This window comes from Cornus florida, unplaced genomic scaffold, assembly GCF_030987335.1.
Source record: "Cornus florida cultivar Cherokee Brave unplaced genomic scaffold, ASM3098733v1 CherokeeBrave_3.0.0_Hap2_Chr10, whole genome shotgun sequence".
NCBI lineage: Eukaryota > Viridiplantae > Streptophyta > Magnoliopsida > Cornales > Cornaceae > Cornus > Cornus florida.
The window spans coordinates 114,905,507-114,928,165 of record NW_026775580.1 but is presented as its reverse complement, the minus strand read 5'-3'; the positions used below and the strand labels follow the sequence as shown (position 1 = coordinate 114,928,165).

The 22,659-nt window shown below is 33.1% G+C and overlaps 1 long non-coding RNA gene across 1 annotated transcript in view; it reads right to left on the bottom strand.

The window, feature by feature from the left end:
• Nucleotides 1-4,078: 4,078 nt before the first annotated feature.
• LOC132277437 (uncharacterized) overlaps nucleotides 4,079-22,659 on the bottom strand; it is a 42,045-nt gene continuing 23,464 nt past the window's right edge. Inside the window, exons 6-11 of the long non-coding RNA XR_009471018.1 lie at nucleotides 20,396-20,597; nucleotides 15,419-15,622; nucleotides 12,493-12,568; nucleotides 10,045-10,248; nucleotides 7,513-7,589; nucleotides 4,079-4,992 (exon numbers count right to left, since the gene is read on the bottom strand). This is a non-coding gene — a long non-coding RNA (uncharacterized LOC132277437). The remainder of the gene's footprint in view (nucleotides 4,993-7,512; nucleotides 7,590-10,044; nucleotides 10,249-12,492; nucleotides 12,569-15,418; nucleotides 15,623-20,395; nucleotides 20,598-22,659) is intronic.

Sequence of the window (22,659 nt, the reverse complement as noted above, 5' to 3'; positions counted from 1 at the left end):
TCTCCGTTTGTTCAAAAAATACTTGTGCTACGGTGCTACCTACTCGACATGCTAGTTGCGCTCTAAATCAGGCAATTGCTTGGAATAGTAATTGTCAAAAAAAAATTTAGAAATATAAGCCTCTTTGAGAAACAGTCAAAAGTATTGCGCAACAAACATACCTTAACCAAAGATAGGACAAGTCTTTGAGTTTTTAATAAGTTATGTGATTATAACAAGAAAGACTAGATAGAAGCATTTAAAATGGCAATAAAAATGACATGAACAAGCTCCTACAACAAATTCTTAAAAGCAATGTAGGAAGAACAGTCTAGCAAAGACATGCATAGTAAATATAAATTTATTAATATTTGTTGCAACAATATATTAATTAATCCTCTTCTTCATCCTTGAATTACTTTTCCTCCTCTTATCAAAACTTTCATATCATCACTTCTATTTTGAAAATTATACCCAAACTATTTAAACCCTGAATATAATTTTTTTTAAAATTAACATTATGTGTTTTTAATATCTTAAAGCACAACAAATGTCAAGAGTAAAATAAGGAAATAAATTTTAGGGCAACCATATTGTGCAGAAAATGTCAAAATCCCATGCTTAGTCCAACCCCACTACAATATTACATGACGAAAAGGTATTTGTATCCAAATATAATTTACACTAATAATAAATACGCAAGAGAAATTTTCATTGGTCGTTTAAAGATCTCAATCATTCTTTTTATTTTTTCCCATTCTCATATTGTTCAAATATCCCATGCATCACCTACTCTACATGCTAGTTGGGACTAAATTTGTCTCATATGTTTAGGAATCAACGTTTAACATACAAACATATAAAATACAGTAACTGGGATTACCAATTTCCAAGGATACTTTGAAGGGTGACCTGGGAATGGAACTAGCCATTAACATAAATATAAAATCTCTAAAGAAGTCATAAAATAGTACTCGATATTAAAAAACAGAGAACTTCATTAAAATATGACACCAAATCTTTTGAGTTATTAACAAGGAAGACAACTATACGACATAAGGATTTTTTATTTATTTTTGATAAGTTACTATATGACAAAAAGAATCAAAGGAAACATTGCGTGTGGCAACAAGTCTCTCTCTCTCTCCAAAGAAAGAGTGAACAAATTGCCTATGTTTTCACTGCAAATATGACAACAAATCTTTGAGTTATTAACAAGATAACTATACAACAAAAGAATCGATGGAAGCATTGAGTGTGGCAACGGCCTCTCTCTGTCACGCACGCCAAAGAAAGAGTGAACAAATTGCCTATGCTGTTCACTGCAAATCCAACTCATATAGTTTCCTTTTGAGTCTTGACCACATACCCAAATATATCTATTTACCAGAATGCTATATTGATGGGGAAAGTTCATCAAATGTCTAAACTTGTCAAAGACATATATGGTCCCAGGACAAAACTGCTCTCTAGATCCAGTTTGCTTATTTCTTCTAGTTATCTTCTCTCTTTTTCTCAATAGAGATGGAGGATTGCTATAGATCCATTCTCACTAACATTGCTGGTTGCACATGCTTACAAGGCTCTCCTATACCAGGGTTGCGTGAATATGCTACAAATCAAAAGAGGGAAAAGAAAAAGAATTTTTTTTTGCTGGCTTCATTAGTGAACCATGTTTACATCTAGTGGCATTACCAGGGAAAAAGGAAAGGGGGGGTGGGGTGAATGTTTCCATAAGATAGAATGGAAAATAAAAGAGAAAAAGATAACTAGTCTGGAAACAAAATGCATATTATTTAGATGATTGTAGTGCCAAAATGCAAATGAACTTAGATGAGTTGACATGACATCATTTGCAATGTTAACCAAAACAGTGTTACAGATATGAACTCCAGAACATTGCTCAAAGCTGCTATAACAGAGATTCTGAGATTACCTGTGTGGGATGTGGGTACAATGGCTCATACTTGCATGTGCACAATTATGTAATGGTGGTGGGTCTAAATCATTACCTGCATGCTGCAGTAAGTAAAATTAGCCTAATTCGTTCTCTCAGATCTCAAGTATTACAACAGTAACAATGAAAGAGCAATGGTCAAAGCAGCCAGCAAATAACTTACTGAATCACCCAATATGAAATAATGATATTATAAATATTATAAGAATCAGAGATCAGCTAGCTGTATGTTGATTCCATGAGTCAAGACAATAATCCTCTCAATGTCTAGATAACTCTTCTAGAAAGTAAAAATGACAAGCAGAAGACATTAGAAACCAATTTAGAAGAAATACGTTTATAATGCATAAGGATAAACAAAAAGTCCAGTTTAAGACATGTTTATAATGTTTTAATAGAATTGCACTTGAACATGGCCTGCAGTCTTCATATGAGATTGCCATACCAGAAACATTTTTTTTATTTGGTGAACATATAACCCTAAAGCAAGAAGAAATAGGTTACACAGCATCAGATACAAAAGAAGCTCTACAGCTTTCTTCAAGGCACTAACCCATATATTTGAGAAAAGGAATGTTATTATAAAAAAATTGCACTGACAACATGAACTAAAAGAATCGAAAATAGAATTATTAATTTAAACATTAAAACATATAATAAATGACTTAAATATCAGCATCAATAAAAATATAGGTTAGCAATAGAAAGATTCTATTCTAACTGCAAAACTGACATTAAAAGTAGCACTAAATAAAGAATGCACTATCCAGTGCTATTTACAATAAAACATATAATGCAGACTTAGATAGCAACATGGAAAAAAAATAAATATAGAAATATAAAGATCTTACTGCACGTTGGACATATAAAAAGGACTAATGAACAGAAAATATGCACTATAGAGAGTCATTTCATAAAACTGCAGCAAATGGAAGAGAAGCAGTTTATCTATGGTGTTGAAAAAAGTTAAACCACAATTTCTAGTGAGAAATTTAAAGGTTTTTGTCTTCTCCAATCTCTCGACTAAGTGTAGCAAATTTGAGGATTATAAAAGCAGATTTTTATTTATTTCTTTCCTTTTTATTTTTATTTTTTTACAATAAGTATCCATGCAACAAGAAAATTTACTTGACAATCAACTATTTTAATTGTTGAAGGATTTAAATATTAAAGTAACACCCGTTCTAACAGCTTAAGCTTTTGGAGTAGATGGCTGTTAACATTAATGAACAGAAAAGGTTGGAAATGTTAGCTCTAAGTTTAGAGTTTGCAATAAACAGAGAAAGGTGCAAGAAATTGAGAAGCACACAAAAAATACACGGCTATTTTCTGGTCTGGCTTAAAGTCAATTTTGATTTATGAAGACGAAAAGGATTTACTATGGAAAATGAAGGTTACAAGATCGCTGCCACACAACTCACAAATTATAGCCTCTCCAACATAAGATCACTGCACAAATAATAGCCCCTCCCCAGCATACCCCCACCACCAACAAACACACACTCACACACAAAAAGCGAGAGAGAGAACTTTTATACTTGGATAAAAAGATACAAGAAATCACACAATTACAACTCATAAAAAGACCCAAACAAAAAAGAAGGGTTATACAAAAAGTAAAATTGGAAAAGGGTAATGTCCTGGGAGGCTGGGACCCCAACCAAGAGCCAGAGGAAGGTAACCAAATCTTTTCAACTGCCCCTAGCTTGTCAATTGTCAACCTTCCAATTTTTATTTTATTATTATTATTTTTTTTAGAAGACCAAATGAACTCAGAATCCAAGACACCACAACAGAAGGCAACAAAAAAGTGGTCAAAATGCCACATACCTATTCATTGAAATTCACTGATTCTCCCGTTCCTCTAATTTCAAAGCAGAAATGAAAGACATAAATACCCAAATCTTTATAACATTACCAATTTCATTTCCAAAAAGCTCTTCTTTGCACTCTCTTCATTTGTGTCAAAAAGACGCGGCTTTTGTAAAAGAAAACGTTACCAAACCAGTAATGCATAATTATACATATTAAAATTTTCAACCACATTCTTCAGCTCATCATATAATACAGTATATAATGTCAACAAGTTAAAAGACTTAAGACGACATAAATTATTCATTCTGTCTGCAGTGAAAGGAATAAATCACCTTGAAGTTTGGAATTAGACAAATGAGCATGGGACAATTATTTGTATCTATATCACCACCATCAAGAAGCAAAAAAAAAAAAGTAGAAATATGGTCCAGGTGGGGGCCATTTACTTGTATGGTAGTGACAATAAAACACAGATTCTTTGTTGCATTGAAATAAACGCCCACTTCCAGAACATTAAAATTGACAAAGATCCACTATAATTACTTAACGACCTCTACAATATTCCTCTGTACAATAACTTACAAAGCTGAGCCAACCCAGCCAAAGCCAAGCCATCTCTCTCTCTCTCTCTCTCTCTCTCTCTCAACATAATAAGTTTCACAGGAAAAACACTGATACTTTCCTAGGAAAAAACGTCTTTCTTAAACCCTTAGCAAGGTAAACTACATCGGGATGAACCCTACCAAACTACTCTCGAATTCAACTCCTCACAAAAATATTCTCCCTTGAATCCTCCTACACTACCATCTATCAAATAATCATTCCTGCTCTATTTAAACAGTTCAAAAATATGCAGAAGTTTTAAAACACTTCAATTCACTCAACACACCGACACCCACCCACCCACATTCCACACACACTACAGACTCGGGAAAGAGAGAGAGAGAATGGCCACTGCAGCAGCAGAGATGATGTTACGGTGCGCCCTTGAGGGAAGCATATCAATGTATGACATGGAGATCGAGCGAAGGCCTTACCATCGCAACTGCAGCTGTGCTCTGCACAACTCAAAAGGTGCATGTTTGAACTCTTGTCTTCAAAGCAGCAGGAACATTTCATTCAACAAGAAGAAGTCATGGAATGAATTTTCCATCTCCTTAGCAGCTTCCAAATTCTCTCATCAATCCTCCTTTCTCAGAAGCTCCCCAGCAGTTAAGGATAAAGATGATGAAACTGAGGCTCTGTCAGGTAGATAACAAAAATTCAGACATTGTCATATAGACTGTAGAATTCCAATAGAGGTAGAATGAAAAGGTTAGGAATCGAGAAGCTATTTTGTTCATTTGTTTCTCTATTCTTATTCCTCAAGTACAGTTACTTCCATCTTCATCCTTGTAAATTCCGTGAATTTTACGAAAGTATTCTGTTTAGTTTCTGTCCATAACAACGTTATTTTCGGTGGGGTTTTCCATAACAATGTTGCATATGCATTTAAAATTTTAAGTCTATTCATTTCTATCATGTTCTTTTTAAAAAATCAAAATGTTTTTTTTTTTTTTTTCTTTCCTGCTAAAATATTTTTTTAAAAGAAATATTTCAATAGCTAAAAATATTGTGATCTTGTAGATAGGGATACATGCATTCATATGTTCACAAGACATCCATCCACATTCATCCATAAGTTTATGCGTTTGATCAAAAAATACTTGTGCTACCTACTTGACATGCTAGTTGTGTTCTATATCGGGCAATAGCTTGGAATACTAATTGTCAAAAATAAAATTTTTTGCTAGAAAGATAAACCTCTTTGAGAAACAGTAAAAAGTATTAGGCAACAAAAGGTAGAGAATTTAACCAAAGAAAGGACATGTTGATTCTTTGTGTTTTAAAAAGTTGAGCGATTCTAACAAGAAAGAAGAGATATAAGCATTTAAAATGGCAATAGAAATTATATGAACAAGCTACTACAACAAATTCATAAAACCAAAGTAGGAGAAACAGTCGAGCAAAGACATGCATAGTAAACATAAATTTACAATACCAACGGGCCAGTGGCCTAGCGGTATTGGCCTCTTACTTCCCAAAGGGAGGTTAAGGGTTTAAGTCCCATAAGAGACGTGTGTGTGAGTACCAACTAGGGAAAAAAAAAAAAAAAAAAAAAAACATAAATTTACAATATTTGTTGTAACTAGATATTAATTACTACTCTTCATCCCTAAATGAATGACTTTTCCCAACTCATTTGTTGTAACTACATTTTAATTAATCCTTCTCTTCATCCCTAAATGAATTACTTTTCCTAATTTATCAAAACTTTCGTATCTTTACTCCTATTTTGAAAATTATACTTAAAACTTTTTATAACATGCTCATAAATTTTTTTAGTACCTTAAAGCACAACTGTCAAGCAGAGAATTAGGATATAAATTTTAGGGGAACCATATTGTGCCAAAAATGTCAAAAACCCATGCTTAGGCCAACCTCACTACCACATTACATTGACAATAAGGTGTTTTTATCCAAATATAATGTACACAATAAAAAATATGCAAGAGAATTTTCATTGGTTGTTTCAAGATATCAATTGTTATTTTTATTCTTACTATTCTAATATCCCATGCATCAGCTACTCTGCATACTAGTTGCGACAAAATTTGTTTCATATGTTTAGGAATCAACGTTAGTAAACAAACACATAAAATAGAGTAACAGGGCATTATCAATTTCCCAGGACACTTTGAAAGGTGACCTGGGAATGGAACTAGCCATTAACATATATATAAAGTCTATAAAAGTCAAAAAATAGTACTACGTTTTAAAAAATAGAGAATTTGATTAAAATATGACTACAAATCTGTGAGTTATTAACGAGAAAGGCAATTAACTATACGACAAAAGAATCAATGGAAGCATTGTGTGTGGCAACAGGAGCCTCTCTCTCTCTCTCTGTCTATCATCAAAGAAAGAATAAAAATATTGCCTACGTGTTCACTGCATATCCAAATCAAATTGTTTCCTATTGACTCTTGACCACATGGCCAAATATTTTATTTATTTTTACCAGAATGCCATTTAGATGGGGAGTGTTCATCAAATGTCTAAACATGTCAACTTATCAAAAAAAAAAAAAAAATTGTCTAAACATGTCAAAGCCATATACAGTCCCTGGAATTACTGCTCTCTAAATCGGGTTTGCTTATTTCATCTACTTATCCTTTCTCTTTCCCAAAAAGGATAAGTAGACAGGGAGTGTTCATCAAATGTCTAAGCATGTCAAAGCCATATACAGTCCCGGGACATAACTGCTCTCTAAATCGGGTTTGCTCATCTACTCAACCTTTCGCTTTCTCAATTGAGACAGAGGATTGCTAAACATCCATTCTCACTAACATTGTCAGTTGCACATGCTTACATGGATCTCATATACCAGGGCTGTGTGAATGTGCTACAAATAAAAAAACAAAAGCAAAGAAGAAACAAAAAAATGCTGACTTCACTAGTGAACCGCCGTGCTTACATCCAGTAGAATTACCAGGGGGAAAAAAAAAAAACAAGTTTACATAAGATTGAATGGAAAATAAGAGTGAGAAAAAGAACAAGTCAGGATACAAAATGCAAATTATTTAGATGATTGTAGTGCCAAAAAGCAAATGAACTTAGATGAGTTGACATGATAACATTTGCAATGTTGACTAAAACAGCATTACAGATAAGAACTCCAGAACATTGCTCATATATGCTATAATAGAGTCTGAGATTACCTGTGTGGGATGGGTACATTGGCTCATACTTGTGCACAATTATGTAATGGTGGTGGGTCTGAACCATAACCTGCATGCTGCATTAAGTAAAATTAGCCTAACTCATTCTCACAGATCTCAAGAGCGAGCAATGGTCAAAGCAGCAAGCATATTCCTACTTAGTGAATCCCCCCAATATGTCATATTGATATTATTAATACTATAAGCATCAGAGATCAACTAGATGTATGTTGACTCCATGAGTCATGACATGAATCCAGTCATTGTATAGATAACTCTTTTAGAAAGTAAAAATGACAAGCAAAGACAGTGAAAACCAATTTAGAAGAGTAAGGATGAACAAGAACTCCAGTTTAAGACACATTTATAATGTTTTAATAGAAATGCACTTGAACACAGTCCGCAATCTTCAAATTAGACTGCAATACAAGAATTACTGTTATATTTGATGAACAAATAACCTTAAAGCAAGAAGTGATACAGTACACAGCATCAGAAAAAAGAAACTTTATTGAAAAAAATTTGCACTGACAACATAAACTTAAAGAATTCAAAATAGAGTTATTACTTTAATTTAAACATTAAATCATATAATACATGACTTACATATCAGCATCTATAAAAATATAAGGTTAGCAATACAAAGATTTTATTCTAAATGCAAAACTGACAATTTAAAAAGCTATCCAGTGCCATTTCATATATAGACTATAAGATTCCATAATAGATTAAATAATTTTATAATAAAACGTATAATGCATGACTTAGATAGCAACTTGAAGAAAAAAAAATAGACATAAAAAGGTTTTATTCTATACTGTAAATTGGATATATAAAAAAGGAAAAACGAACAGAGAGGATGCACTATAGAGTGCCAATTCATAAAACTGTGCAGCAAAAGAAAGAAAAGGAGCTTGGTCTACACTGGTGAAACATGTGAAACCCCAATTTTAAATGAGATATTTATAGGTTTTTGTATTCTCCAATCTCTCGAGTAAGTGTAGCAAACTGAAGTTTTTTTATCAAGTTATTTATAAACCAGATTTTTCTACCTTCCTTTACTTCTTTTTTTATTTTTTTATTTTCAATAAATATCCTAGCAACAAGAAAATATATTTGACAATCAACTATTTTAATGAACACAAAAAGCTGGAAATGTTAGATGCAAGAAATTGAGAAGCAACAAAATATACATGGCTATCTTGTCGTCTGGCTTAAAGCCGATTTTGATTTATGAAGACAGAAAAGGATTTAGTGTGGAAAATGAAGGTTACAAAATGGCTGCCGCAGAATTCACAAATTCTAGCCTCTCCATCAAACCAACCCCAAACCCCCCCACCCACACCCACACACAAGAAATAAATAAACAAATGGACCTTCTATACTTGGATCAAAAGATTAAAAAAATTATATAGATAACAACCCATAAAAAGCCCCAAACAAAAATAGAAAATCACACAAAAAAATAAAATTGGACAACCAGGAATGTCGTGGGACCCCACCAAGACCTGGAGGACGCTAACAAAATATTTTGACTGCCCTAGCTTGTCGAGTGTCAGCCATCCAATTTTTTATTTTTATTTTTTATTTTTAAAAAAATACAAGACCAATTGAACTGAGAATCCAACACAATATCACAAAAGGCGACAAAAAAGTGGTCAAAATAAAATACGTATTCATAGAATTAACTAATTATCCCTTCCCTCATATTTCAAAGCTGAATGAAAGACAGAAGTACCCAGTACTGCATAATTATATATATTGAACTTTTCACCCATTATTCAATTCACCATATAATACAGCATAAAATAACATCAAGTTAAAAGACATGAGACATAATATTTTATTCACTCTACCAGAAGTGAAAAGAAGAAATCGCCCTGGAGTTTGGAATTACACAAATGAGCATGGGACAAAAATAAAAAGTTCTAGTGCACACCACAATAATATGTCAAGGTGGGGGCCATTTAGTTGTATGTAGTGACAATAAAACAAAGATTCTTTGTTGCATAGACATAAACGCCTCACTCCTGAACAATAAAATTGGCAAAGATCCAAAATAATTAGTTAACAACCTCTGTACAATAACTTGCAAAGCCGAGCCAAACCAAACAAATCCAAGCCATCTCTCTCTCTCTCTCTCTCAATATAATAGGTTTCAAACGAAAAACGCTGATACTTTACTAGGGAAAAACGTATTTCTTAAACCCTTATCAAGGTAACTACATCGGGAAGAACCCTACCAAACCACTCTCGAATTCAACTCCTCGCAAAAATATTCTCCCTCGAATCCTCCCACACTACCATCCTTCAAATAATCATTCCTGCCCTATATAAACAGTTCAAAAACATGCAGAAGTTTCAAAACACTTCAATTCACTCAAGAAACCGACACCACCCACCCACATTCCACAGACACTACAGACTCGGGAGAGAGAGAGAATGGCCACTGCAGCAGCAGAGATAATGCTACGGTGCGCTTTCAATGGAAGCATATCAATGTATGACATGGAGATCAAGCGAAGGCCTTACCATCGCAACTGCAGCTGTGCTATGCACAAGTCAAAAGCTGCATGCTTAAACTCTTGTCTTCAAAGCTGCAGGAACATTTCATTCACCAAGAAAAAATCATGGAATGAATGTTCCATGTCCTTAGCAGCTTCCAAATTCTCTCATCAATCCTCCTTTCTCAGGAACTCCTCAGCAGTTAGAAATAAAGATGATGAAACTGAGGCTCTGTCAGGTAGATAACACAAATTCAGACATTGTCATATAGATTGTAGACATTCCAATAGAGATAGAATGAAAAGGTTAGGAATCGAGAAACAATTTTCTTCATTTGTTTCTCTATTCTTTTTCCTCAAGTACAGTTACTTCAATCTTCATCCTTGTAATTTTTGGTGAATTTTACAAATTCTGTTTTAGTATCTCTGTCCATAACATTATTTTCGGTAGGGTTTGTCCATAACAATGTTGCATATGCATGCAACATAAACAAATTTATGATTAATTCCCCTTGTTCCAGATTTTAAAATTTTATGCCTGTTCATTTTCTATAATGTCCTTATAAAAAATAAAAATGTTCTCTTTTTAATTTTTTTTTGGCTGGCAAAAAAAAAATTTTTAAAGGAAATATTTCAATAGATAAAAATTTATTTTCATATGATTTGAAGATGGGAATAAATGCATTCATATGTTAATAAGGCATCCATACACATTCATCCTACTATATGTACAATATAATAAATTATTTTTTTCTTTTTTAAGTTCATGCCTTTGATCAAAAACTACTTGTGCAACATGCTAGTTGCATCATAAATCAGGGGATAGCCTGCAATATTAATTGTAAAAAAAAAAAAAAAAAATTGTTAGAAAGATAAACCTCTTTGAGAAACCCTCAAAAGTATTTGGCAACAAAAAGTAGAGAATTTAACTTGAGAAAGGACAAGTTGATTCTTTGAGTTTTTAACAAGTTAGGCGATTCTAACAAGAGAGAATAGATAGGAGCATTTAAAATGCAATAAAAATTATATGAACAAGCTACTACAACAAATTCTTACAAACAATGTAGGAAGAATAGTTGAGCAAAGACATGCATAGTAAATATAAATTTATAATATTTGTTTTAACTGCATATTAGTTAATCCTCCTCTTCATCCCTAAATGAATTACTTTTCTTCCCTTATCAAAACTTTCATATCATCACTTCTATTTTGAAAATTATACCCAAATTTTTTATACCATGTTTATAATTTTTTTAAACATGATATTTTTTAGTATCTTAAAGCACAACTGTCAAGCTGAGAATTAGGATATAAATTTTAGGGCAATCATATTGTGCAAAAAATGTCAAAAACCCATGCTTATGCCAACCTCACTAACATTACATTGACAATAAAGCGTTTTTATCCAAATAAAACAGACACGATAATAAATACATGAGAAATTTCGTTTAAAGATATTAATTGTTCCATTTATTCATTACTATTCTAATATTGTTCCAAATATCACATGCATCACCTTCTATGCATAGCAGTTGAGACTAAATTTGTCTCATATGTTTAGGAATCAACGTCAGTATACAAACATATAAAATAGAGTAACAGGGCATTACCAATATCCAAGGACACTTTTAAGGGTGACCCGGACGGAACTTGCCACTAACATAAATATAAAGTCAAAAAATAGTAGCAGATATTAAAAAAATAGAGAACTTGACTAAAATATGAGTACAAGGCTTTGAGTTATTACCGAGGAAGGCAACTACGCAACAAAAAAAAAAATCAAGGAATGATTGTGCGGCAACAGGTGCCTCTCTCTCTCTCTCTTTCTCTCTCTTCCCCAAAGAAAGAGTAAAAATATTGCCCACATGTTCACTGCATATCCAACTCAGATTGTTTCCTATTGACTCTTGACCACTGACCCAAAAATCTGTTATACCAGAATGCTATTTAGACTGGGAATGTTCATCAAAATGTCTAAACATGTCAGCCATATATAGTCCTAGGATATAACTGCTCTCTAAATCGGGTTTGCTTATTTCATCTACTTATCGTCTCTCTTTTCCTCAATAGAGACACAGGATTGCTAAACATCCATTCTCACTAACATTGCCGGTTGCACATGCTTACATGGATCTCATATACCAGTGCTGTGTGAATGTGGTGCAAATTAAAAAACGAAAACAGAGAGGAAAAAATTTTGCTGGCATCACAAGTGAACAGTGATTACATCCAGTAGAATTACCAGGGAAAAAAAAAAATGTTTACATGAGATAGATTGGAAAATAAGAGAGAGAGAAAGAACAAGTCTGGAAACAAAATGCACATTATTTAGATGATTGTAGTGCCAAAAAAGCAAATGAACTTAGACGAGTTGACATTTGACATGACACCATCTGCTATGTTAATGAAAACAGCATTACAGAAAAGAACTCCAGAACGTTGCTCAAATCTGCTATAATAGAGAGAGTGAGATTACCCGCGTGGGATGGTAGAATGGCTCATACTTGTGCAAAATTATGCAATGGCGGTGGCTCTGAACCATTACCTGCATACTGCAGTAAGTAAAATTAGCCTAACTCATTTCTCTCAGAACCCAAGTAAGAGCATTGGTCAAGGCAGCAACATCCTTGAACACGGTCCACAATCTTCAAATCATAATCACTTTTTTTATCTGATTAACATATAACCTTAAAGCAAGAAGTGATACATTACGCAACATCAGAGAACATCAGATACAAAAGCAGCTCTACAGCTTTCTAGAAGGAAGTTTAGTCAAATATTTTATTTCCTTCACCACTAAACCATATATTTGAGAAAAGGAACTTAATTTTTTATAAAAAAAAAAAATTGCACTGAGAACATAAACTAAAATAATAAAAAATAGAATTAATAATTTACACATTAAAACATATCATACATGAATATCAGCAGCAAAAAAAAAAAAAAAAAAAAAAAATGTAAGGTTAGCAATACAAAGATTTTATTTTAACTTCAAAACTGACATTAAAAATATCAATAAACAAAGAATGATCCAGTGCCAATTCATATAAACAATAGAAGATTCCACAATAGATTAACTAATTTTACACTAAAACGCATTATGCACAACTTAGATAGTAGCATCAAAACATAAAATAGTGTGCTGTTGTGGCCTGAATTTGGTGCCGTGTCACAACTCGATGACCCGTTGGAAAATTTTTGAACCGTTTTAGCTTGTAGGTCGGGGACCCTAATTAGTACTCTCTTGTAGCCCGATATATAAGGGCATTTAGGGTGTGAAGCGCAAAATAGAGAGAGAGAGAGAGAGAGAGTGAGAGGCTGAAACTTGTAATCTCCTATTTTTCGCATGGTGAAGTCTTTTGCCGGAGCTCCACCATGGATGTAGGCTTTGCCGAACCACGCTGTTCTTTGTGTGTGGTATGATTACTTTTGTAGTGTTTCTTGATTTATTCTTGAGTTCGCTGCATTTGTCGTAACAAATAGCAATACAAAGATTTTATTCTATACTGCAAATTGGACAAAAAAAAGAAAAATGAACAGAAATGATGCACAATAGAGTGCCATTTCATAGAAATGTGCAGCAAAAGAAAGGGCAGTAGTCGTAAAAAATGTGAAACCCCAATTTCTAATGTGATCTTTATAGGTTTTTGTCTTTTCCAATCACTCGAGCAAGTGTAGTAAATTTGAAGGTTTTTACCTATTTTATTTATACAACCAGATTTTTCATTCTTTTTTTTCTTTACTTTTTTATTTTTATGTTATTACATAAGTTTTCATGCAACAAGAAAATAGGACAACCAACTACTTAAATGAACACAAAAAGCTGAAAATGTTAGGGCCGCTCTAAGTTTAGAGTTTGCTATAAATAGAGAAAGATACAAGAAATAGGGAAGCGCACACAAAATTTTTGGATATTTTGTGGTTTGGCTTAAAGCCGATTTTGATTGATGAAGACGTAAAGGATTTAGTGTGGAAAACAAAGGTTGCAAGATGGCTGCCACAGAACTCACAAATTCTAGCTTTTCTCCATCATACAAACCCCCCCCCCCCCCCCCCACAAAAAATAAATAAACAAATGGACCTTTTATACTTGGATCAAAATATGCAATAAATTATAGATTACAACTAATAAAAAGACCCAAACAAAAATGGTGGATCACACAAAAAAAAAAAAGGATGAGGGGGAATGTCCTGAGACCCCCCACCAAGACCTAAAGGAAGCAAACCAAAACTTTTTGACTGCTCTAGCTTGTCAAGTGTCAGCAATCCATTTTGTTTTTTGTTTTTTTTTTAAATTTTTTTAAAAAAAAGACCAATTGAACTGAGAATCCATAACATCACAAAAGGAGATAAAAAAGCGGTCAAAATGCAATAATATATATTCAATAACATTCACTAATTATCCCTTTCCTCTAATTTTAAAGAAGAAATAAAAGATAGAAATACCCAAATCTTTATAGCATTACTATTTTCATCACCAAAAGCCTTCTCTTTGTACTCTCTTCATTTGTGTCAAAAAGTCGCAGCTTTTGCAAAAGAAAATGTTATCAAACCAGTGCAGCATAATTTTATATATTGAACTTTTCACCATTTTCTTCACGTCGCATTACAATATCATCATTTTAAAATACTTAGGATATAATATTTAATTCACTCTATCTGAAGTGAAAGGAAGAAATCGCCTTGAAATTTGGATTTACACAAATGAGCACGGGACAATTATTTCTATCAATATAACCACCATCAAGAAGCAAAAATATAAAGTTAAAGTGCAGAACCCAATAATATGTCCAGGTGGGGGCCATTTACTTGTATGTAGTGACATTGAAACACAGAATCTTTATTCTATAGAAATTAACGTCCCACTACCAGAACAATATAATTGGCAAAGATCCATTATAATTAGTTAACGACCTTTATAATATTCCACTGTACAATAACATGCAAAGCCGAGCCAGACCAAACAAAGCCAAGCCATCTCTCTCTTTCTCTCTCTCTCAACATAATAGGTTTCACAGGAAAAATACCGATACTTTCCTAGGGAAAAACGTCTTTCTTAAGCCCTTAGCAAGGTAATTACATTGGAAAGAACCCTAGCAAAATCTACTCCTCACAAAAATATTCTCCCTCGAATCCTCCCACGCTACCATCATTCAAATAATCATTCCTCCTCTATATAAACAGTTCAAAAAATATGCAGAAGTTTCAAAACACTTCAATTCACTCAACACACCGACACCCACCCACCCACATTCCACACACACTAAAGACTCAGGGAGAGAGAGAGAGAGAGAGAGAGAGAGAGAGAGAGAATGGCCACTGCAGCAGCAGAGATGATGCTACGGTGCACCTTTGATGCAAGTATATCAATGTATGACATGGAGATGGAGCGAAGGCCTTACCATCGCAACTGCAGCTGTGCTCTGCACAACTCAAAAGCTGCATGCTCGAACTCTTGTCTTCAAAGCTGCAGGAACATTTCATTCACCAAGAAGAAGTCATGGAATGAATGTTCCATGTCTTTAGCAGCTTCCAAATTCTCCCATCAATCCTTATTTCTCAGCAGCTCCTCAGCAGTCAAGAATAAAGATGATGAAACTGAGGCTCTGTCAGGTAGATAACACAAATTCAGACATTGCCATATAGATTGTAGAAATTCCAATAGAGATAGAGTGAAAAGGTTAGGAATCGAGAATCTATTTTGTTCATTTGTTTCTCTATTCTTATTCCTCAAGTACAGTTACTTTGATCTTCATCCTTGTAAATTCCGGTGAATTTCACAACAGTATTCTGCTTTAGTTTCTGTCCATAACAATTTTGCATATGCATTCGACATAAACAAATTTATAGTCAATTCCCCTTGTTCAAGATTTAAAATTTTAAAGTGTATTTATTTTCTATCACGTCCTTTTAAAAAATCAGAATTTTTTTTTTTTTTTGTTGGTAATTTTTTTAAAAATAATAATAATAATGTGATACAATTTGTAGACAGGGATACATGCATTCATATGTCCATAAGACATGCATACACATTCATCCTAATATATACGATAAAAGAATATAATAATGTTTTCTTTTTTCTTTTTTAAGTTTGTGTTTGATTAAAAAATACTTGTGCTACCTACTCGACCTGCTAGTTGCGTTCTAAACCGGGCAACAGCTTGAATATTAATTTAATACAAAGACCAACCTCTTTGAGAAAGAGAATTTAACCAAAGAAAGGACATCTGGGTTCAATGAGTTTTTAACAAGTTAGGCGTTGTCAGAAGAAAGAATGGATAGAAGCATTTAAAAAGGTAATAAAAATTATATGAACAAAGTACTACAACAAATTCTTAAAAACAATGTAGGAAGAACAGTGAAACAAAGACATGCATAGTAAATATAAATTTATAATATTAGTTGCAACTATATATTAATTAATCTTCCTCTTCAACCCTAAATGAATTACTTTTCGTCCCTTATCTAAACTTTCGTATCATCAGTTCTATTTTGAAAATTACACCCAAACCTTTTATACCCTGTTTATAAATTTTTTTAAGCATTATATATTTTTAGTATGGCACAACTGTCAAGCGCAAAATTAAGAAATAAATTAGAGGGAAACCATATTTTGCCAAAAATGAATGTCAAATACCCATGATTAGTCCAACCTCAATAACACATTACATTGACAATAAGGTGTTTTTATCCAAATATAATGTACATGATAATAAATATGCAAGAGAATTTTTCATTGGTCTTTCAAAGAATTCAATGGTTCTTTTTATTCTTTACTATTCTAATATTGTCCAATTATCACATGCATCACCTACTCTGCATATTAGTTGGGACTAATTTGTCTCATATGTTTAGGAATCAACGTTAGTATACAAACATATAAAATATAGTAACAGGCCTTTAACAATTTCCAAGAATACTTAAAAGGGCTACCTTGGAATGGAACTAGGCATTAACATAAATATAAAGTCTAAAAAAGCCATAAAATAGTACTAGATATTCAATGGAAGCATTGTGTGTGGCAACAGGTCTCTCTCTCTCTCTCTCTCATGCCAAAGAAAAGTAAAAATATTAACCACATGTTCACTGCATATCCAACTCAGATTGTTTCCTTGACTTTTGACCACATGCCCAATAATTTTGTTTTACCAGAATGCTATATAGACAGGGAATGTTCATCAAATGTCTAAACATGTCAAAGCCATATATAGTCCCAGGACATAACTCCTCTCTAAATCCAGTTTGCTGATTTCATCTACCTATCCTCCCTTTTTCTCAATAGAGACGGAGGATTGCTAAACATCCATTCTCACTAATATTGCAGCTTGCACGTGCTTACATGGATCTCATATATAACAGTGCTGTGTGAATGTAGTAAAGAGGAAAAAATTTTGCTGGCATCACTAGTGAACAGCGTTTACATCCAGTAGAATTACCAGGAAAAAGGAAAGAAAAAAAAAAAAATTGTTTACATAAGATAGATTAGAAAATAAGAGAGGGAAAAAGAACTAGTCTGGAAACAAAATGCACATTATTTAGAAGATTGTAGTGCCAAAAAGCAAATGTACTTAGATTAGTTGACATGAAAACACGGGAAAAAAATTATTGCCATCACTAGTGAACAGTGTTTTCATCCAGTAGAATTAGCAGGAAAAAGGAAAAAATATATATATATATATATATATATATATATATATATATATATATATATATGTTTACATAAGATATAGATTGGAAAATAAGAGAGAAAAATAACTAGTCTGGAAACAAAATGCACATTATTTAGATGATTGTAGTGACAAAAAGCAAATGAACTTAGATTAGTTGACATGACACCATTTCCAATGTTAACGAAGACAGCATTACAGAAAAAAAAACTCCAGAACATTGCTCAAATCTGCTATAATAGAGACACTGAGATTACCGGTGTAGGATGGGTACAATGGCGCATACTTGTGCACAATTATGTAAAGGTGGTGGGTCTGAACCATTACCTGCGTGCTGCCGTAAGTAAAATTAGCCTAACTCGTTCTCTCTGATCTCAGTTAAAACTTAAAAGCGTTGGTCAAAGCAGCAATGTACTCGAACCCAGTCCACAATCTTCATATCAGATTGCAATACCAGAATCACTTTTTTTATCTGATTAGTAAATAACGTTGAAGTAAGAAGTGATACATTACACAAATCCAGAGAAGGTTAGATACAAAAGCAGTTCTAAAGCTTTCTAGAAGGAAGTTTAGTCAATTTCTTTATTTCTTACACCATTAACACATATATTTGAGAAAAAGAACTTTAAAAAAAAAAATTTGCACTGACAGCATAACTAAAAGAATCAAAAATAGAATTACTAATTTAAACATTAAAACATATAAACACGACTTATATCAGCATAAATAAAAATATAAGGTTAGCAATACAAAGATTTTATTCTAACTTCAAAACTGACATTAAAAATATCAATAAACAAAGAATAAACTATCCAGTGCCGTTTCATATATACACTAGAAGATTCACAATAGATTAACTAATTTTACAATAAAAAATACAATGCACTACTTAGATAGCAGCATGAAAAAATAAAATAGCAATTCAAAGATTTTATTCTGTACTGCAAATTGGACATATAGAAAGGAAAAATAAATGGAAAGGATGTACTATACAGTGCCATTTCATAGATCTGTGAAGCAAAAGAAAGAGAAGTAGCTTGCTCTACAAGGTGGTGAAAAATGTGATACCCCAATTTCTAATGAGATATTTATAGGCTTTTGTCTTCTCCAATCACTCGAGCAAGTGTAGCAAATTTGATTTTTTTTTACCAAGTTATTTATACAACCAGATTTTTCTTTCTTTCTTTCCAGATTGATGACGACGAAGAAGGATTTAGTGTGGAAAATGAAGGTTACAAGATGGCTGCCACAGAACTCACAAATTCTAGCCTCTCCATCATACAACCCCCCCAAAACACACACACCCACACCGCAAATTATAGATAAACAAATGGACCTTTTACAATTGGATCAAAAGATAAAAGAAATTTTATAGAGTACAACTCATAAAAAGACCAAAACAAAAATAGAGGATCATACAAAAATAAAATTGGACAAGGAAGCGAACCAAATCTTTTTGACTGCCCTAGCTTTTCAAGAGTCAGCATTCCATTTTAAAAAAAAAAAAAAAAAAAAAAAAGGAGCTAATGAACTAAGAATCCAAGACAACATCACAAAAGGAGACACAAAAATGGTCAAAATGATATATACGTATTCATTAAAATTCACTAATTATACCTTTCCTCTAATTTCAAAGCAGAAATAAAATTAACTAGTATTGAAACGCATGTTGCTTTAGCCTTTAAAGGTAGCGAGGGTGGGCAGCATGTTCGGTTAAAACTTCCATTAGCCTTGATCTAAACAGGCGATAAGAAAATACACAAATCTTTATAGCATTGCTAATTTCATCAACAAAAGCCATCTCTTTGTACTCTCTTCATTTGTGTCAAAAAGACGCAGATTTTGCATAAGAAAATGTTACCAAACCAGTGTTGCATAATTATATATATTAAACTTTTCACCACATTCTTCAGCTCACCATATAATATCATCAGGTTAAAATACTTGAGACATAATATTTTATTCCTGTCTGAAGTGAAAGGAAGAAATCGCCTTGAAGTTTGGAATTATACAAATGAGCATGGGACAATTATTTCTATCAATATCACCACCATCAAGAAACAAAAATTTAAAGTTAAAGGGCAGAACCCAATAATATGTCCAAGTGGGGGCCAATAATTTGTATGTAGTGACATTAAAACACAGTTTCTTTGTTGTATAGAAAGAAACGTCCCACTCCTATTCCTAGAACAACCATACAATGGCAAAGATCCATTATAATTAGTTAAGGACCTTTACAATATTCCACTATACGATAACTTGCAAAGCCGAGCCAAACCAAACAAAGCCAAGCCATCTCTCTCTCTCTCTCTCTCTCTCAACATAATAGGTTTCACAGGAAAAACACTGATACTTTCCTAGGGAAAAACGTCTTTCTTAAACCCTTAGCAAGGTAACTACATCGGGAAGAACCCTACCAAACTACTCTCGAATTCTACTCCTCATAAAAATATTCTCCCTCGAATCCTCCCACACTACCATCCATCAAATAATCATTCCTGCTCTATATAAACAGTTCGAAAAATATTCAGAAGTTTCAAAACACTTCAATTCACTCAACACACCAACACCCACCCACCCACATTCCACACACACTGAAGACTCAGGGAAAAGAGAGAGAGAATGGCCACTGCAGCAGTAGAGATGATGTTACGGTGTGCCCTTGATGGAAGCATATCAATGTATGACATGGAGATTGAGCGAAGGCCTTACCATCGCAACTGCAGTTGTGCTCTGCACAACTCAAAAGCTGCATGCTCGAACTCGTCTTCAAAGCTGCAGGAACATTTCATTCACCAAGAAGAAGTCATGGAATGAATGTTCCATGTCTTTAGCAGCTTCCAAATTCTCCCACCAATCCTCCTTTCTCAGCAGCTCCTCAGCAGTTAGGAACAAAGATGATCAAACTGAGGCTCTGTCAGGTAGATAACACAAATTCAGACATTGCCATATAGATTGTAGAGATTCCAATAGAGATAGAATGAAAAGGTTAGGAATCGAGAAGCTATTTTGCTCATTTGTTTCTCTATTCTTATTCCTCAAGTACAGTTGTTTCCATCTTCATCCTTGTAAATTCTAGTGAATTTTATGAAAGTATTCTCTTTTAGTTTCTTTGTCCATAACAATGTTGCATATGCATTCAACATAAACAAATCTACGGTCAATTCCCCTCGTTCCAGAATTTACAATTTTAAGTCTTTTCTTTTTCAACCACATCCTTTTTATTAAAATTCTTTTTTTTTTTTCCGTCTGGTAAAGGTAATTCTAAAAAAGAAAGAAATGTTTCAATTGCTAATTAAATCTTTTAATCTGATATGTAGATAGGATTACATTCATGCATATGTTCATAAGACATCTATACACATTCATCCTACTATATATGAAAAAAATATATAATAATAATTTCTTTCTTTTCTTTTCTTTTCCTTTTTTAAGTTTCTGCGTTTCTTCAAAAAATACTTGTGCTACCTACTCTACATGCTAGTTGCGTTATAAATCGGGCAATAGCTTTTATAAGTATTTAACAGGAAAAAAAGAAGAAGATATATATGCCTCTTCGATAAACCAAAAGTATTAGGCAACAAAAAATAGAGAACTTAACCAAAGATGGGACATGTTGGAGTTTTAAACAAGTTAGGCGATTATAACAACAAAGAATAGATTGCAGCATTTCAATTAGGAAAAAATGATATGGACAAGCTACTACAACAAATTCTTACAAACAATGTAGGAAGAACAGTTGAGTAAAGGTACGCATAGTGAACATATATTTATAATATTTGTTGCAACGATATATCAATTAATCCTTCATCCCTGACTTACTTTTCATCCTCTTATCAAAACCTTCATATCGTCACTTCTATTTTGAAAATAATACCCAAACTTTTTATAGCCCATATATAAATTTTTTTAAACATTATATTTTTTAGTATGGTAAAGCAGAACTGTCAAGCGGAGAATTGGGGTATAAATTTGAGGCCAACCTCACTAGCACATTACATTGACAATATGGTGTTTTTATCCAAATATAATGTACACAATAATAAATATGCTAGATAAATTTTCATTGGTCATTTAAAGAATTCAATCGTATCTTTTATTATTTACTATTCTAATATTGTTCAAATATACTATGCATGACCTACTCTGCATACTAGTTGGGACTAAATTTGTCTCATACGTTTAGGAATCAACGTTAGTCTACGAACATATAAAATAGAGTCACAGAGCACTACCAATTTCCAAGGATACTTAGAAGGGTGACCTTGGAATGGAACAACCCATTAACTTAAATATGAAGTCTTTACTTACCAAAAAAAAAAAAAAAAATGAAGTCTTTAATGAAGTCATAAAATAGTACTAGATATTAAAAAATAGAGAATTTGATTAAAATATGACAACAAATACTTGCGTTATTAACGAGAAAGACAATGACACGACAAAAGAATCAATGGAAGCATTGCGTGTGGCAACAGGTCTCTCTTTCTCTCTTGCCAAAGAAACACAGAAAGAGTAAACAAATTGCCAACGTGTTTACTGCATATCCAACTCAGATTGTTTCCTCTTGAGTCTCGACCACATGCCCAAATAAATCTTTTTACCAGAATGCTATATAGACAGGGAACGTTCAGCAAATGTCTAAACATGTCAAAGGCATATATAGTCCCAGGACATAACTCCTCTAAATCGGGCTTGCTTATTTCAACTACTTATCCTCCCTTTTTTTCTCAAAAGAGACAGGATTGTTATATTACAGATAAGAACTCCAGAACATTGCTCAAATATGCTATAATAGAAAGTCTGAGATTAACCGTGCGGGATGGGTACAGGGGCTCATACTTGTGCCCAATTATGTAATGACGGTGGGTCTGAACCATTACCAGCATGCTGCAGTACGAAAAACTAGTCAAACTCGTTCTCACAGATCTAAAGTATTACAACAGTAACAATGGAAGAGCAATGGTCAAAGCAGCAAG